Below are 15,196 nucleotides of genomic sequence, written 5' to 3'. Positions count from 1 at the left end.
TCTTAGCCTTGGCCAGTGAGTGCAGGTTGAACGTATGACTTTACATTATGGAGCACCTCTCCATCACCCAGGCCTTTGTCAATTCACCAAATGTGACAATTATAGCATTTCAGAGATGAGACTTTCTAATCCTATTACTCATTCATCAACCTGCGGATGATAGCAGAAGCCAGATCGAACAGTGCCAAAAGAGCAGTGAGGAGCCTTCTCCAGTGCTGTGAAACTAGGCTTAGCTCAGGCACAATAGGTGTGTAATTTAAGGTTTTGTTGAGCTGAAATCCAATCACATACTTGACTGGTAGATCACAGAAAGACACAGACAAAAAGAATGAGATAATTCTACCTCACACAAACACTTGAATCCGGCTTTGACTTAATAACAAGTGTGTGATCAACCTTACACTGTTTCTTTCTTTTTTATTTTTTTCAATTTTTATTTGAACCTAGAAATGGGATGGCACTGAAATACTTTGCCTACTTGGGTGTCAGCCAATAATATGAAGAAAAAAAATACCAGAAGGAAATGAAGGTACTTGTTTAGATAAATAAATCTAAAAAGTACAGATGCTCATTACATGAAAGATAATCAGAAAATTTAGCTTCCAGGCTTAGCTCAGTGCTATCTTGTCAGCATCTGGTACCTGTTGCTTTCCCAAAGATGGGGAAGATCTTGCAGAAATATGAGGAGAAGAAAGCTAAAAAAAAACCCCAAAACCCTTGGCTATAGGAAGAAAAACTATACTGTGAACATTATTTCCCTCTCTCTTTTGCTACTAAAATGCTCCTTTTACTTTGTCCTATTTCAGACATGGGAGCTCTTGTGTGTGGGTGGGTGCTGGGTGCTGCAGCCCTGTGTCACTGCCGGTCATGTACACACAGGGGACTGGGAGCGTGGAGGAGAGGAACCACTGTCTTTTCTGGAAATAGAAAAGTGAGTTCATTCTGTTCTGTGTTTAAAGGTGTAGCTTTTCATCAGATAGCATGTTATTTATATTGGGTTTTGCAAAGAATAGTCTTCAATACAGGCTGCTCTAGAAGTGGCCTTTAATATTAACAAAATTAAGTGTAGGGCATGTAAGTTAAAAGCTTTGGGAAGAAAGCTCCTTGAAATAGGAACTTTCACATTTACGTCTATCATCAGTACTTCCATATCGTGTAGCAGTCCAGCTTCTCTGGCCAAGTCTTCTGTCAAGACCAAACTTAAAAAACCGCATTTCCGTAGTATTTTTGGGCATCTCAAGCTCTTTGAACTGACAAATTCAGTGGGATTAGCTGTATATGGAATTTGGTGCTCGCTTGTAGGTGTCATGACACTCAGAAATGTATAAACCCCAAACTAGAGGAGACATTAAAAACCTGAGAACAAGCCCACTGCTAGGAAAAAAGGCAAAAAGTTTTAACGACTCAGGCCTGGCAGAGGAACAAGTATTTTAGTGTAGTGGTGGAGAAATTATGGGGTTTTAAAGTCTGCAAATCAAGAATTGCTTTCAAGCCACATTACTTGAGTGGATACGTAAGACTCCAAACGCCTTAGACCAAATTACGTGGCCAGTGGATCACTGAGGTGCAACCAGCACATGAATGTGGGCAGGGTGAAACTCGTGTGGAAGGCAGCTGACAGAGCTCCTCTGCAGCCACAGGTAACACCTGAACTGTGCCTGTGCCAAAGCAAAACAACCAATCCCTGGTGTCAGTAATGAAGTGAGTAGGGCAAAAACCCCAAGAAGCCCAGAGGGACGAAAGGGAAGGGGAAGCTTGGGTGTCAAGGAGTCAAGTTAAAGTTTGAAGCTTGGCATTAGTCATAAAACACCAAAATTCAAGCAATGTTTTGCTACTGAAAAAGAAAATAAATTACCAATTTGCAGGATATCGGACTCAGACGCATACAGAAACAACATAAATTGAAAGATTTTTTTCTTTTTTAATAAGTGAATTAGTGGAGAAAAATCCTACAGCGATGAAGCTCATTTAAACATGACAGAGGGAGATATTTTCAATGGCTCACAGGAATAGGAGGAGATTGAGATATATTCCAAACACAGGGAAAAAAAGATATCCACAACACACTATAATCTGAGAAACTCAAACGGGGCTTAACGTGGTTCCCAAACTGCAGAGATCTCATAAACATAGTGATTTCCTTTAGCAGTATAAACTCTGACATTTGACCAGACAATTGCCTTGGGGACATTAGCTAAAATAGCCTCAGCTTTAAAATTGAAATATGAACTTCTAAAGGCTTTGGTAGTTGCTTTCCAGTGACACTGAGACAGCTAACATTACTAGTGGCTGCTGCTGGATATATCATCATCCCTAACTTAGAAAGAGGCTGGTGATTTTGGCTCTGTTGAACTGCAGACACCTTCTGATCTGGAAATGTCTTTTCCCTTTTGTTTGCACATGGGGGTAGCTCAGCTGCTTTTCACTAACAAGAAGACAGGTATAGCTTTCACTGTCCTTTCTGCCTGTCGGGAAGCCAAACACGATTGTCAATGGTGTGTAGCAGAGTTGGTGTGCTGGGGTAGTGCTGCTGCTCCTCAGGTGTGTATTCACAACAGTCATCCCGCAGAAGATGGACCCTTACATGGCTTGGGGAGTGCCCATGCAGGTTAGCACAGAGGTGGCTGTTGCCTTCCATGTTTTGGGGAGGAGGCATCAAGCATTTATGCTCTCAGCTGGCAGGTTTATAATTCCTTTTCCTGGTAGAACACAGTTTGGGTTCCTTCGTGCTGCTGCCTTAGCTCGTGAGTGGCAGCCCACCTGAGGGTGAACAACAGCTGCCAGGCCAAATGCAATTGTTGGTGGTCTTGGGGGTGGCTGCAAGTGCTCTCTGTGGGAGCTGTTTGATGTTGTTGACCCCACACTGAATCAGGAGGGGAAGGAAGAAACTGCTTCAGCACTCTCAGTATAAGTACATCTTACCTTTGCCTGGTAAAGTGTAGATGCATGCATACAGTCAGCACTTTGGCAAGTGCCCTCTCTTTATAAATACATTTGCATACTGTACTGTATTTTTATTCAGTATGCTCATTTATTGTGTTATATTCCTGTAAAGTGTAACCCAAATTAACAGTGAGAAAATAAATGCTTTTTGTTGCTGCTGGCTTCTCAATATCCTGGAGCAACTAGAATGTTTTAGACTCTGCAGGGGAGCATTTGCTCACCTGTGTAGGCCCCTGACCCATCTTTCCTTTAGCAAGCAAATCAGCTGTGGGAATAGCTATGTGATTTTCCTGCTTTTGTCCAATATAATAAAGACAATGAGGTAAATCAGCTTATGGGTCATGCTGTCCTCCCAGCCACAGAGTAATTTGTTTTGTGTGCTCTCAGTAGACAAAGGATGTAAGGACCTGTTCAGTGATATGGTCCCTTCAGCTCTGTGGGTTCATTCTCTGCACACCAGCTCTGAGTGCACATAAGTCTCTGTGGACTTCATCAGGACAGCACGTGGTGAGGAGAGTCGGGGACAAATTTGGTCGTTTCCTAACTTCTCAAATCAAAACAGCCAGGACAAGCATCACTTCTTCCCCCTTGCCCTCTTCTACCTAGCCTTTGCCTTATCCTCTATGGCCCTTTGCAAACCTGTGTGAGCTGTGGGAGACCCAGCTGCCTCACTAAAGTCCTGCTCTCTGCAGTAGCCTTTAAAAGGTCAGCCTCCATGGGCCAGTGGTGGGTGTGTTTGCATCACTCTTTTCTTTTTGCCTTCATACTCTTTCCTTTGGTTCCATGTCAAACTCTAAGAAAAGCTATTGAGGGCCGCAGAACTGGAGCAGCTTTGGCCTCAAAGAAATTTAAGTAGCATATTTCTGTCTGTGCAGATCCCAGATTGTTTCTGTCTGCTGCTGTAAAGAGTCAGACTCCATCGGTTGGTGACTAACAGCAGCAACACTTAACGAAGTTGAGTGAGGATGATGTTTAAGCATTTCTCATCCTAAGGAGCTACTATGGCAGCTGCAGAAGGCTCCTACAGTCTGGCTGTGCTCTGAATAACCTCTCTCACTATGGTTCACATTAAAAATTTTGATTATCTGTCAGACTGCTGCTCCCCTTCTCTTCAGCTATCAGAGCTGCAACACTCTGTAGAAGTCATTTACTTGCCAGTGGTACCGGTAGCCCTTTGTGAACAATTAAGCTGAGGTCGGAGGTTGTAATATATCAAATTTGCGGACCATATTAAATTTTATTTTTACTGAAAGGAACTTTTTGTCTTTTTTATCAGGAGGAAAATTAAGCTGTGAAGTGGAATTCCATCAGGCTGTCTACTGTGAAGCCCCGTGGCTTTAGAAATGGGGCAGCAGTGGCCAGAAATGACACTCAAAAGGTAAATTTATTTCTTTTTTATTAAAAAGGATAAGTTATGACCTGTACAGTATATCTTAAAGAAGGAGGGATGTTAACACGGTAAAGTGCATTTTTCCATTTCTTTTAAAAACCCCGATCTTGCCAGGTCAGAGAAGTTCTGGATGGAAGGGAAGGGGATGCTGAGCTACCACTGAAGTTGCAGAGTATAGTCTTACTCAGCCTCTATGCCTGCCCCACCACAGCAGCTTCTGGTTTTGGTTTTTGGATGAAATGTAGGAGGTTCTCTTCTGGTCTGAAAAAAGCATGGAAATGTGAGCTAAGTATTCTAACTATCCAATTATAAATGAACAAGCAGCTCAGGATAGGCTTTTGAAAAGAGTTTCTGTTTGACTCTGGAGCTGGAAGTTTCTTGAGGTAAAGTTTTTAAAACCTTTCAGTCTGGGCCTTTTCTCTCACCAAACACACCAAAAGTTTTGCTCCTTAGAGATTACTATCAAAAGTTCTGTTCAAATTTACTGTCTGTGAATTTTTGCCATTCTAAATAATTATTATTTAATAAATGGAAACAACATTATTATAAAATCAAACTACAGTGAAACCCTGTGTTGTTCACTTGCTTCCAGAGAACAGGCATTTTGGGATACCTGCTCAGCACCTAACCGGGCTGATGCTGCCTTTCACCTCTCTGGGGCTGTATTCTATAATTTAGATTGTTTAGATTGCCTTCTGGACCCATGCATGTGAGTATGTGCTTGTTCTCTTCATATAAGATAGCCCTTCCTGTCCTGCACATATATCAAAGTACATGTGTGAGGGTCAGGAACCTGCATGCTGCTCTTGGCACTCCTTACACAACCTGCTCAGTTTGCACAGATATGGCCACCTGTGGGTTACACACAGACATGGTTGATTTTGTGCACAGTGGCTGATGATATCAAATTAGGCTGCAAAGATCCAAGAACCTTTTCATTTTTCTGTAGGATTAAAGGATTGCCCTGCTATATTTGGAGTGGGTTTCTCCTCCCCTCTTTGCTGCACAGTGTTATGTTCCACTCATCCATATCTCCTGTGTTTCCACCCTGAAGAAGGCGGAATTTCAACAGCAAGAAAATGGATTCTATTGTGCTCTGCATAATTTGAAAAACACCCTGTGGGATGAATTGTGCAATTTTAATATTCATTATCTCAAATGCAGACAATAGAATAGACCATAGTAGGAAAGACTGATTAGCAGATTACTGAAGATAGTTTTTTCAGCTTGGTGCATTATTTGACAATAAGTGAATAAAACAGTTTCTCAGGACCTGAATTTTTGGTATTAAAAAATGCAATGTAATGGCTGTGTGGGAATCATCCTTCAGTAAACACATACATGGGAGCTCACCGGCCGTACACAGATAGAATTCACTTCCTTTGTAAGTCTTAGGCCTTACTGGTTTAGCAGCTGAGACCAAGGGATTTCTGTTGCTCCCTCCAACTCTAAATGAAAGACTGGAGAAGGGGAGCATGAAATCAGTCCATAAACTAAATGGTAATGTTTTAATTACAATCCTATTGTTATTCTTCCTATTTGTCTATTTGTAATTGTGTAGTTTGCATATTCATTCCTTTCTTTCTCAAAAAGATTAGTTGTTGTGGTTTGGTTGTTTTTGGTTTTTTGTTTTTTTTTTTTTTTTGTTTGGAAAAAGTTTGACTCCAAAAAGAGGGCAAAAGTCGGTAAGGGAAAGAAAGAAGGAAAGAAAGAAAAAGAAAAAAGGGCTGTTTTTCCTAAATTCAAAGATTTAGGGATGAAAATACAAGGTGGATATAGTTTTGTGGAAGTGGAGACACTAAGATTTTTTTGTAGACAAGAGCAAATGAAATTGTGTTTGGTAGCATGATTAGGGAGTGTAATAAAATTTAGCCAAGCAAAAAACTCTTGTAACCATCACCCAGATGCATTCAAAGTAACCTGATAATTTTTATAAAGGTTGTAGTACTTGACAGTTCCTTTCTTCAAGTGAAGCCTTCTGGGGTATTCATTTTGTTAAAAACTTCAGTGAAATGCAGCACTACATGTTGACTTAGTTCCTCTCCCATAGAAGACAATATTCAACCACATTTTTTTGTTTCTTTCTTTTTAGCAAATAACATGTAATTAATAGAATTCCAGTTCCTGTGAAAGAGAGAAGATGCTTTTACTTCACACAACCATCTAAGGAAGTAAGTTCATCTCTTTGTAGAAACACTATCACAGCTACAACCTTCTTGACTAGTTCTTTATGTCCTCCTGTCAAACATTATTCTCATTACATGGACTCTTCTCAAGGTTTTGTGTCAGTATGCCTTAGATTCATAAGAGCCTGCTGAGACAGTGCACACAGCTGCAACATCTTCCATTTCCATGGCTGCTTTGGTAGGAACTGGAGCTCTGCCTCTTGTTCTGAGGTCAGGACGGATGGTGTCAGAGGGTTTCTTCAAGCCTGAGCCAACCTCAGGTGTGGGAGATGCACACGAACTGGAGCATGAACTGGGGTAGTGCCTGATCATGGACCAGGGCTTGGAAAAGGTTGGCTTGAGGAAGGTTTCCTTTCATCGCAAAGTTAAAGTAGCAGTCAATTCAAGCAGCAGCCTCTGATGCCTGCCTAGAATTACGCTGTTCTGTGCACCTACTACACAAGATCAGGGAGTGAGGGGAGTCCACTGCAGCCTCCACTTATGTAACCTGTCTGCAGCTGTCACCAGAGATGCTGGAAAGCAAGTCCCCATCGCAGGTATTTCCTGGTGCCGTCAGATGATGATGTGTAGTGACTAAAAGGGTTGCCGAGGCTGAGAAAAGAACAGGCTACTACAGACAATAATAAGTGCATCCTGAGGTTTTTCAGTTGTTTCCATACTTACACATACTATATTTTAAAATATCTGTGATTGTCTATTTACTTTTTTTACTAGCTTATGCTTTCTCTGGGCCTGAGAACTTTGTCTTTTCATTGTGTGCTGTCTCACAGACATAGTATACTGACAAACCAATCCCCTTGCTTCTAGTTAATGAACAGTCACCAGGTTTTTTTTTCAGGCAAGAGTGTTAAAGAAAGCCTAGCTTTCAGCTATTAAAAATATTCAGTGATATTTATGACAGATTTTCCACTTCTTCTTTCCTGCTGCACATAATCTTCAAGATCATTAAAGGGAAATGCTGAGATTTTCCATGCTCAGTGCTAATGTAGCGCTTGTTTCATAATGAAGCTTGATACGGTGGGCTTTTTCTCTGCACATGATTAATGCTAAAGTCCACATCCTTATCTGATAGAAAACACCAAGAGCTCCACTGGAGTAAATGAAGTTAGGATAATTTGCATCGGTTGAGGATGTGGCCCTGTGTCTGGCTGACATTATCCTGCCTGCTACCATGTAGACACCAGCTGGGGTGCTGTTGTTTCATTCCCGTGTGGGTTAGGAAGGGTCTCAGTGGGGGAGAACGAAAGTAGAGAATGGTCATTGCTAGCACAAGTTAGGAATGAGCTGTCTGAAGCATAGGGTGATTGAAATTAAGAGGAAAACTCACCATAACACAGGGAGGTGCAACTGAAATGACCTGAACCTAGTGAGGTTGCTCTGCTTTGTGTCACTCTAGTGGGATCTGTGCTCAGGAGAATTCCTCCAGCCCATGTCTGTGATCAGGGATGGGAAACTTCTCCCATGCCCTGGGGTTTTCAGGTCAAACTGATCTGCTTAGGGGCTGTACCTCAAAGCTATCTGGAGGCTCTAACTACTACTGTGCAAAATGTCCTGTTCCTCAGGTGGAGCTGGCAGGAACCAGTTCTTCAGCTACTGTTGGCCTTCTATTTGCATTTGGATGGAAACCAAGAGGTTGTTTTTTTCTCTCTGACTTTGAAGAGAACTCTCTCTCCTCCTTTAAGCTGCCCTACTTCTTAAGCAGTGATGCTGTTTGCAGTGCTGTCCAGGTTTTGGGCTTTTTTTTCAGAACACTTGAGCCATAATATTCCTCTCCGGAGGTGTCTTGCTAGAGGGACTGTCTCCCCTCCAGTCCCAAGGAGAACACATCATGTCTCTGTGGCACAATGGAAACTTCTGGGGTTGTCATTCTGTCCAGCATGACTGAAATAGCTGTAAAATATGGTGTGCATCTTTAGTAGGTTACAACTCTGTTCCTTGAGCTGAAGGAAGAGAGCCTATGCAGCAAAATAGATAAAGTTTTTACTTAAATTTTTTTCCCCAACTAAATTTTTGCAGCAGTTTTTCACAAGTAATCTTCAATAAAATAAAACTTTATATATACTTGATCCAGCCACTGTTTAAATCAGAACAGAATTCCTGTTGATTTGAATGAGGTCAGACTGGGGCTCCAAGTGAAAGTCAATACAGTTTTTAGTTCCTTCTTTCTCCTTCTTGCCTGATCCAGCACTTACACATAAGAAGGTTGGCCAGCTGTGAGGTGGTGATTCAAGAAGGATGGGTATGCCTCAGAAAAGATTGCTCCAGCTGTCTCAGGCTGTTCTGGTGAGCCAGAGGTTTGTGCTCTTCAGCCCAGGGATGGAGAATTACAAATGTGTGCTGAAAGAGAAGCCAGAGTTCAGGGTGAGGACACAGTAGAACAAAGCCCATTGCTGTGGGAGAATTATAATAAATGGCATGAAACAAAGCATGATCATTTCAAATTCTTGCCAAATGTGACTTGTGATTGTCACTTTTCTTGGGAATATGGTCTGCTACAAAAAAAACCAAACCAAAAAACCAAACCAAACTAAACAACAACAACAAAACCCACCCCAACAAACACCAAAAAAACCCCCAAAAACAAAGAGGAAAAAAAGAGAGAAGCTGGTGATTCTTTGGAATTAAAGGTTTAGGATATGACATGGGGAGTTAAACATGGGCCTCCTGTTAGCAAGAATGTTGACCTTCGTGCGTAGTTCTGAAAATAAACCCTATCTCCAGCTCAGCTGGTTTTTTTTCTTCCACTGAAGGACAGGCATGGATGTCACCAAGGACAAGAGTAGATCTCATGATTGGAAACTTTTGATGTCATTTTCAAACGCAGTTGTAAAACTGAGTGTTGACATGTAGGTGCCCACACCCATAATACTTACAAACCAAGATATGTGTGTGCCTAGTTTTTATGGTGGCAATAAAATATTGCTCAGCATTTTGTGGTAAATTTTTAGGTGTCATCGATTATTGTTACAAAGAGGGGTATAAAGACTGCTATAGCAGAATTGAGAGTATAAAGCACAAGCCCTGCTTTTTACCATGGATTTAGAGCCAAAAACCTATTCCGTAACATTCTGGACCCTTCAACAATCTTTATCATAAGTGTGTACTTTTGGCAGGTAGCTCCACTGAAGTCTGGGCAAGTGATGATGACACTCTGAAGTCAGGAGGGTAAGGGAGCAGTAAAACATGGTGTGCAGAATACTAAACTGGGACTCACATCATCAAGTCCCGCTGCAGCACCGGGTGTGATTTGGATTCTATCAGCCTCAGTTTCCTCCTGTGTAAACAGCGATGATCTCTTTTGTGAAGTTCTTTGACGTCTGCAGAAGAGAAGTACTGTAAAAAGACTTGCTTGTTAATATGCATATCTTCAAAACAAAGCTTAATGCTTCAGCTCTTTGCTGGGTTGGGTGAGCGTGCTTAGCACTTTGTGTGATCAAGCTGTAGATTACATAGGCAGTGGTTTGTAATAAGAGCCTTATCAGTAACAAAAACCCTTCTGTCATTATCAGACAAGGAACAATCGTATTTTAAAATGGTTGCCAAATGTGTTTATTTGAAGATGGTTGTTTCTAGCATGGCTCAAACCATTGTGTGGCAAGTGTTCAATTGCTTCCCACTAAAGCCAACATTTATAGCTTGGAAAACTCTGTTAGATAAATGTCAGTTTCTGCCATAATTTGTGGAATCAATACAAACTGAGTCAAAGAATCACAAACAGTAATGTGAAAATAAAATGATCTGTGTTATGGTTTTTAAGTAAATGATGATAAACTAATAAATGCCATTAGCTGCTGCCATTACTTTGTTGAATTTAGCTGATGTTACTGTGTTGACTTTAAAAGCTATCAGCTTAACTATATAAATCCATTTGACATGTCTTTATTCAGATAAAACTTTAATACTGCAAGTGTAGCAAATTAGATGCAAATGCTCTTTTTATTTTAAGTATATTTAAAGCTGCCTTTTCAATGCAAATTTTACAGGAAATCTCAACAAGCTAGGACAGACATCTTAGCTGTCAGCATGCAGCACTTTCATTTCGATCTCAGGCATGGGAGCTGCGTTTTGTCCCTGCAGACTGAGATAATTAAAACTACAGAGAGATGGTTTTAAATATACATGATACACAGTTACTTAAATTGTGGGATAATGCATAAATGCAGCCCTTAACATTTTTTGATAGCACAACACTGACCAGATAACATAGCAGAGTGGATTGTAGAAAAAAAAAATCTTTGTGTAAACAGTTTAATGTTTTGGGTTGTTTTTCTTTCTTTCTTTTTTTTTTTTTTTGCTCTTCACTTTGATTATTGTGGAGGCACAGAAATACCAATTCAAAATCTGGTCCGTGAATGCCTTCATTAAAAAGATACTGATACTATTAACTTTTTTTTCTTTTTTTAATTATGCTTTAACTTCTTTGTTTTTGAGCAGTCCATAACCTCCTTGGAATACATATCTATTTCAGCTTTCATTTGCTGAACCCCCTGAATGAGTTTATCCAAACAATGTGAATTTACTCAGATCTATTTAAAATCCCACATCTCTTGTGGTTGATAAAGCTGACTTTAGCTAAGAAGAGTTGGATCAGGGTGATTTAAATTTCACAGTGAAAATGATAAGGGCTTTACTAGAAATAATAAGCACATTCAAATACTGTCATGGGCAAACAGTGGAATGTGCAGTGAGAAATTTGGCAAGGCTAGTCTTTTTCAGTGTTGATTTAATGAAGTAATGGATAGTAAAATAGAAAAAAAAAGATACTTGCATTCAGAGGTAAACTTATGTTAATTCCATATCAGTAGTTTTATAAAGCTTTATTCATTAAAAAGCAGCATTAATGCTCTAATAACTTTTAAAATGTCACGCTGTTTAAACACAACAAAAACCCCAAACCAACCCACCAGCTAGGGAAGAAGAGTCGTCTCTTTTGGCAGCTCTCTACAAAGTGGCTGAGTGATACCCTATTATTGTCAGGAACCACATGTCAGTTTGTTGAGCCTGAGGATAACTTGTGTTTCAGGAAAAGAAAAAAAAAAAAAGGCAAAAAAAAATTTAAAAGCCCACATCCATTTAAGCTCCAGGGCAAACCATAATTGGCCCCAGTTTAAAATCGTTTTGAACATTTGCTTGTCGATTTAAACAACACAGAGCCTCACCTTTCTCATTCAAATGGTGCAGGGATTCTGCACAGCCCCAATTGCAGAGGAAGGCTTGTCTGGAGCTCTTACATTTGCAGGACCCAAAGATCCAGATCTATGAATCCAGATGTGCTCTTGAGTGATGGCTGTTTTAGGAGCAGCCAGGAGAAGACAGAGTTATTTTTCGAGGCACTCTTTCAGATGCTTTATTCCCATCATTAACAAGGTTTGTGTATGGCAGGGAACTGGCCTCCAGAATTAGTGTGGTCTGATGAGTGAGGCATTTGGAAAGAAAGAAAAGAAAATCTACTGTGTATGGCACTTTCAAGAAGAGGCGAGGGAGAAGAAAAGGGAAGAAACATCACTGTGTTGCCAAAGGGCTGAGGTTAAGAATCCCTCTGTGCAATTTAACAGTTTTTAATTCCTACATTTTAATGCCTCGCAGGCCATTGTGTCAGTCTACTTTAGCTCCTTCAAGGAGCCATCTCACTGCTGCCAAGTGGATTAGCTCCCGGAGGGGCTGCCGGCTCCCCCCGCACGGGGATCGCATCCACATCCATCATCCCCCGGCGCTCGCTCGCCGCTGCCCCCGAGCCCTGCCCCGCGCTCCGCCCCTGGGTTTGGGCTCCCGAACTGTCCGCACCAAACGCTGCCTGACAGCCTCTAAGTGGGGTACGTTTTGTTTTTCACAGGTGCCCCTCTGATCTTTCTTTTCCTATAATTCTTCCCCTTCCTTTTTTTTTTTTTTTTTCTCCTCAGGAAGGTGGCAAAAATCTAATGGAAGGCTTCCTTCCATCAGCGCAGTGGAGAAGTGGTCATTAGCAGACACGGAGAGATCAATATTCCTGCCCAACCTTTCTGGTTGCAGTTCCAGTCAGTAATTATAAAGCTGTTATAAATCCATGAATATCGTGTGTAAGGAAAAACTAATCTCTTCAAAACAGCTTATTTCCATAGTTAATGACCAGAGAACTACAACTGATTTTGTCACTGACAACTTCTTTGTGTTTGGTAAACAGATTTTACAGGAATAAAATTATTCTAAGGTTAAAAAAAAAAAAAAAGATACTTATGAGGTAAAATTCCCCCATCCACCATCACACACATATTTCCTGCATTTGGCTCATTACTGGACAAGTGTGTCCTTTAAGACCCAGAGATTAATGAGCCATTTTACGAGACTAATACATTTTAAATTTTAACACTGGAGTTTGCATCTATAATTGCACAATTATACGTTCGTTTAGATTTTTTTGACGATAACTAATCACAGGTGACTAGAACTGTGTGAAAAGGCAGAATTTATGTTTATCCTGCTGTAGGAGTACTAAATCATGCAGGAATTGAAATTGTTTTCCATATGACAGATAGCTCAGGCAAGATTAGTCAGTCACTGTTTCAGATATAATGCTTTTTTTATTATGCATACTTTATGTGGGACTATTATATTTGTAACATATATTTCTGCATGCAGCAAATTAACTATTGTGTAATGCAAGGACCAAGAAAGAATATCATTAGTTCTTGCTATCCCGCAGTTTTGAGCAGCTGGTGAAATATATACCAATCATCCAACAGCTAGCTTCATGTTAACATGTATAACAAAGCCTGAACGATTACTGTTTGACAGAACTTTACCATGTAGTAATAAATAAGGCTGAATTATTGATGGTATATAACTGCTAATATTATTATGACCTCAATTAAGTGCTTTTTTTCAGACACATTAGCAACAAAAGGTCTTCTCTTTGCTCATTGCTGGTTTTTTCAAGTTCTACTTTACATTAAAATCGAATTGATCAAACCTATTTGCCATTTCGCTGTGAGTGGATAGCCATAATGGGTAATCTATCAGCATGGTGCTCCCCTTAAAGCTATTAACACCTTTTGTTGTTTTACTCAAGTTTCTAAACGTGCTGAGAGGTTCAAAAAGGCAAACCCTACAATCTGTTAGGATTGCACAGAGCTGTGACTTGTGGCACTCTTTTAATTACCATACTTTTTAAACTCTACGGTTAAATACTGATATTTCTGACACTAAGTAAGTCTTTATTTACTTATGAAGCTGTGAGACAGCTAAATTAAAGCTGATTAGCAAGATGGCAGCTCTGCTGCTTGCAGCTGAGGTGAGTTTAGCTGCAGCATGGCATCTCCCCACAGCTCGCTGCTTGACTCGTAGTCACTGGGGCTGAGATCACTCAGCAGCAAGACAAATAAAGGGAGCTTAGAGTTTTTTACCCTTTGGCAAATTGGCAAATTGTGTTAGTCACATGGATATGTGCATACAGTGTGGAGCAGTCATTTAGTGAGGGAGCTTTATACAAGGCAGAGGGAGTTAATTTCTAGGGACAGGCTGTGTAGTGTGCATGCTTGGGGAGTTGTGGGATTACACTCATTAAAAAAGTGAAGAGCTAATGAAATAATCAGTGGAAGACTGAATAAACTGGAGAATACAAATATGGACCAGCTGTCTCAGCAAGGTTGTCTCTCCTTTCACTTGAATCCGTTGAAGCCGCCTGCCCTTCTGTAACCATTCCTTAGGTTTGAGCATGTGGATTTTGGAGAGTTGACTTACTAATATTTGTATGGAACTGAATGGCAAAAGCTGGAGGAAATTCCTTGTTTACCTGCTCAAGTCAAGCCTAGGCTAAGAGCCCTGGTGGTATAAAGCTAATGCAATAGCCAAGTCAAAGTATGTAGTGCCTGTGTTCATCAGCACAAACCCTGATAATGTTCTTGGTGAAAATCTCAACAGAAAAGCCTGGACAGAAAAAGCAGGGGAATCCTTCATTCCTGCACATGTTCCTCTTTTTATTTTTTAATTTTTTTAAAACCTTTTGTGTGTGTGTGCGTGTGTGTGTGTGTGAAGGTGGTGGTATCTTAGTTAGCTCGTGTTTTTGTTTTTAATCCTTTCTGTTCAGTTGCACCCCTAGTAGCTTTAATGAGTGTATCGTATGCATGGAGAAGCCCAGCTGGATATGTGCTGCCTCCATGGATTGTGTTATGGGAAGGAGCTGCTTCCAGCCCAGAGCAGAGGCTCCTGTTCCACTATGGGTTCGAGAGAAGTGGGAGCACCTCTGTGGAAGCCTCTGTGCAGGGTTTGTACAGTGCATGTGTGTTTGTTAAGAGAGCACAGTTGATTTTCCATAAAGGGTAAGGGGGAATGTCTCTGCCTAGCAATCGAAATGCAGCCCTGGGACCATGCAAGCCTGTTGCCTGTGACACTTCATTAAAGGGTGAGAGTCTTCTGAGTTCATTCATAATTATTCTTACATCAAATTCTCTTAATTGCAGAGTGTCACAAGTGAAGGCAGAGATCCCAGTTCATTGCTGGCACAAGAAGAGTCAATGGCACTGATTTAAACCAGGTTACACCTTTTATGACATTAGTGTCAGCAGTGGTTTCGGCCCTTTTGCTTCTACTCATATAGTGAGTCAAAAGCAGGGTGAAATGAAGAAATATTTGTGTTGGCTTCAAAACCTGATTGAAGATAAACTGCTGTTAAGCTCCATTTTTGTCTAGCTGTTGATACATG

The 15,196-nt window shown here is 40.7% G+C and overlaps 1 long non-coding RNA gene across 1 annotated transcript in view; it reads left to right on the top strand.

The window, feature by feature from the left end:
- The window catches only part of LOC116450032, a 68,810-nt gene extending 54,687 nt beyond the window's left edge, over positions 1–14,123 (top strand). The window contains exons 3-5 of the long non-coding RNA XR_004242637.1: positions 4,220–4,321; positions 6,426–6,504; positions 12,420–14,123. This is a non-coding gene — a long non-coding RNA (uncharacterized LOC116450032). The remainder of the gene's footprint in view (positions 1–4,219; positions 4,322–6,425; positions 6,505–12,419) is intronic.
- Positions 14,124–15,196: the final 1,073 nt, after the last annotated feature.

This window comes from Corvus moneduloides, chromosome 12 (assembly GCF_009650955.1).
Source record: "Corvus moneduloides isolate bCorMon1 chromosome 12, bCorMon1.pri, whole genome shotgun sequence".
Classification (NCBI taxonomy): Eukaryota; Metazoa; Chordata; class Aves; order Passeriformes; family Corvidae; genus Corvus; species Corvus moneduloides.
Note: the sequence above shows the minus strand (reverse complement) of the source record. Positions and strands in the feature narration are given on the sequence as shown.